The sequence below is a fragment of the Orycteropus afer genome, unplaced genomic scaffold (genome assembly GCF_000298275.1).
Source record: "Orycteropus afer afer isolate SDZICR_OR568_19922 unplaced genomic scaffold, OryAfe1.0 scaffold00577, whole genome shotgun sequence".
Classification (NCBI taxonomy): Eukaryota; Metazoa; Chordata; class Mammalia; order Tubulidentata; family Orycteropodidae; genus Orycteropus; species Orycteropus afer.
The window spans coordinates 254,777-258,805 of record NW_006922164.1 but is presented as its reverse complement, the minus strand read 5'-3'; positions in this window follow the sequence as shown (position 1 = coordinate 258,805).

Below are 4,029 nucleotides of genomic sequence, written 5' to 3'. Positions count from 1 at the left end.
AGGAAATTCCTCCTCCTCCTGATGTTTTATTTCCTTCCAATTTGGACGCTACAGTTGCTCTCACAAAAGATGTTCTGAGTCCAGTCTGTACGGATGAAATGTGCAGCTTTGAACTCCCAACACTTTCTACGTTCTAGAATCCTTTCAGGTTGGGTGGTTTTTCTATCGGTTGGAATCCCATTGTCTGGGGGCTTTTCCGTCTGGGATGGAAAAACTGTTTTGGGTTCATTGCCTCTGTCTTTGGTCCCCCAGCCCCCCACCTCCACCTGTTTCATTCATCTATCTGGTTTTCTTGTGTGTCCCAGGACACCCTCAGTAGAGGCAGCCAGATGGGCCGATGGCAGAATCTTGTATGGACAGCTTTCTCTGCCAGTCCTCCATCTTGCCTACCCCACCCCTCACCCACCCTCCGTCCCTTCAGTAGTCGCTTCAAATCTTAGCATTTCCATGGCACTTTCCACAGGAAGCAAGTGCTTTATGTAAGAATGCAGGCTAGGGAGACTTTTTACAGGAGACCAAAAAAAAAAAAAAAAGACTTATAAGAGAAAGAGCCCAGAGTATTTTTGGGGAAAAAAAATATATTTTTATGTTGAAACAATTTAAAAATCCTAACATGGCCATCAGACATAAAGCGCTCTGTGTGGCTCCTATTGTAAAAGATTTTACAAAAACAGGGTCTGAGGTAGCTTTTCCCCCTTTTCCTTCAGTTTCTCAGAAGGCGGTAAGGAAAAGTCAAGTTGCAAAGGGACCGGTTCTATGGATTAGCAGCCAGGGAACAGTTCTGCAGCTGACAAGGAAAATTCCAGATCCTTGGGTTTGAAAAGCATCTGCCAGTGTGTATCCACCTTACTGGCCAGCAGGAAGGCAGTTGACGTGCACTCTGACACCAAGGACCATTTCTAAAACCAGGCACTATCACTGTCATTGTCTGTTTCCCACGACCACCATTGGCTTGTCCTTGCAAAGCTGACTTCAGCAGCCCCAAGATCTAATTTGGTTCCAGCATAGAAATGAACTTGGAAGGACAGCTTTCACCCTGAAGGGGAATCACAGAAGTGCAATGTCACCAGTCATTCTTGCCAGCTTTATCATTTCTCCGGCAAGCAAGAAAGAGAAAGGTTTTTCTTAAATAATAGATCTTTTTGCTGGTTTTTTTAAAAACTTAAATGCAACTTTGTGTTTCGAGAGGAGTTTCCTTTCATTGGATCAGGTGACCTGTAATAACACGGCACTGACCTAGTTTTCATATTAGCCATGAGGAAGGAAAGTTCTGGAAGGTAGAGCCTGTTCTCTCTTATGGGCATAAAAAGGGCTGGGTGAATGACCAGGCCTCTGGGGACTGGCGGTGGGAGGATGTCAGCAGGGTGTGTGTTCCAGCAGTGAGACTTGGTGATAATCAGAGAGCAGTGGCCATCTGTAGAGCCTGAAACCAGTCATCAGGGGAAGGAAGAGAACTTCCAGTAGACCGTGGAATGTGCCGGAAACAGCTTCAGGTCCCTGAGTGGATTGATTGCTCTCGGCTAATTAATTGGGCTCCACTTGGGAGCTCTGGTGACATAGTGTGTAAGGCATTTGACTGCTAACCAGAAGGCTGGAAGTTCAAACCCACCAGCCACTCCTCAGAAGGAAGGTTGGGCAATCTACTTCCATAGAGATACTGCTTTTGAAACCCAAGGAGGGGTTGCTTTGAGTTGGAATCGACTTGACGGCAGTGAGTTTGGGTTTTGTTTTTGTTTTTTACGTATTTCAGTTATTCAAGCCCCATCTGTGCTTAGAAAGCCAAGAAGTGCTGTGCTTGCAGATTGAGTGTTTTGGTCAGGCTCTGGTACCTGACCACTTAGCCAAGAAAGAAGGCCACTCTTGTCAGAAGTCAAACTCCGAGGTTTGAAGATAGCAGGCACCCCTGGGCAAGAAAGGTGGGGATTCTTGATTCATTGTGGGCTACACTCTGTGACGGCCCTCATGAGCCCCAGCTTCCCGCCGCCCCAGATGGAGATGTGCTCTCCTGCCTTGTCAGCTGTGGAGAGCAGCCACTGTCAGGACATGCCTGCCGTGTGCTGTTGGACCATGATGGCAGATGTGGGCTTAGGGAGTCGTGAGACAGTCTTCACTCAACAGTAGGTAGCCAGGGTCTCGCCCAAGTGTTGACTTGAGCCTCTTTGATAACTCTAACTACGTCCAGAATCTTTACATTGACGCTAAGGGCTGCAAGGGCAGGGGCACAATCTCTTTGCATAGCAGTGTGCCCCCTACAGGCAAAGGAGGACCATGCCCACAGCTAGCTTCCCCAGCTGCCATCTGAGAACTTGCCTGCTGCAGGCCACAAGGGGGACCGAGCTCAAGAATGTGGCCAGTGAGTGTCCTACAGATCCATCCCCACAGTCAGAAAACCCAACTCAGTCCACCACTTTTGACTGAGTACCCGCATCCAATAGATTCATCTTTGTGGTCAGGGTAGCCCATCCGTGATGTCATTGCTTGACGTTGTTTACAGTCCTGAAATGCTGTCACATTTATGTGTTAGTGACCAAATCAGACACTGATCCTGAAAGCAGATCCAACACAACGATTCTCCACTGAGTCTCCAGTTGGGTGTGAAGTGACAGAGCTATGCCTAGCACACACCCAGGAAAGGGTACTGCCCCATGGGGTACCTGCAGGGCCAGGCCGCACAAGGTGGCCCACACTTGTTCCTGTGAAGCGCTGCTGAACTGGAATTTCGTCATCTTAAAATCAGATCAGAGCCGAGTGAAGTGCACTTTTGTCAGGTGGAAGGGTCTGCTTTGTTCCCTGTTTCTCTTTTTCAACCTTTCATTTTGCCTCCCCCTGCCTCCGCCCCATTGTTTTTCATCGAATGCAGAACTGTTCTCTCTGCCACTCGCTGAAGTTTTGAATTCTGGCTTCTGCAGTTTTTATTGTCTGTGTCGGACGTGCAGCCAGGCCCAGTTCTCCTCACCGTTTTCCAGACTCCGTTCAGTCCACGCCGACCCCACTGGCATCCACCCTCCCGCCCCACTCTCCCTCACAGTCTTTGAGAAAAGAATCACCTATGTGTTATAGTGCATTTGTTTCCAGAGAGAATCAACAGATCATATTCAGTGTCTTGAATAAATTGCTCTATTTTGATATGAGAGAACTCTGTGCGTCTGCTTTCCTCGTTTGTCAGTGAATGCACGTGTCCGTGTGGACACCCGGGAGGGCAGGCAGAACTCTGTTCTCAAGAGAAGACAGTTGGCTGGCTAAGTTAAACAGCACGTTTCCTTTTTTGTTAACTTTATTTCAAGCTGGCTGTTAGAACAATTTAAAGCAAATACATTTTCTCTTTTCGATGAGTTGTTTCTCAGAGTTTGAGTTCAAGGCTCAAGCTTTGAGGTGTTGGAAGAACCGAAAGTGGATGAAAATAGTTGTCTTTCAACATCGGCCTCCAGACTGACAGGGAGCAAACATTGAGTGACATATGCTTCATGTCCCTTGAATTAAGTGAAGTGGTCCCTGGGTGGTAAGAGACGGTTAGCAAATTAACCAAAAAGTTGGATGTTTGAGGCTTTTCAGAAGGCCTGGTGACCTGCTTCTGAAAAGTCAGCCTTTGGAAACCCCGTGGAGCCCAGTTGCACTCTTGACAGGAGGGCTGGCCAAGAGTCAGAATCAACTCGCCCACCTCTGGTCTGTTTATTTTGTTGCATAGTTTACTGGGCCTCGCTCTCCTGTTAGGCAGAGGCAGTGGATTCTGAGGGACCATGGGGTGGGCTGCCCAGCAGAGGGCCTTGCTCAGAGTCTAAGATGTCACCAGATGAGGGAGTCACTGTTACAGCTCATTTCCCTCCAGTCTTTCCTGGTTCCCACATCACAGTGAAGGGGAGGGCGGGGGACCATCCCAGCCTCTTCCAGGTTCCCCACCACAAGGGATGACTGCCTGGAGAGTGTCGCAAGTCCCCATGGCCTTCCCCTGTGTAAGGACCTCTGGCTCAGAATCCTGGAGGACATGCAGGTCTTGAATTGGTGATTGAAGGCTAAACGTTAAGTCAACAA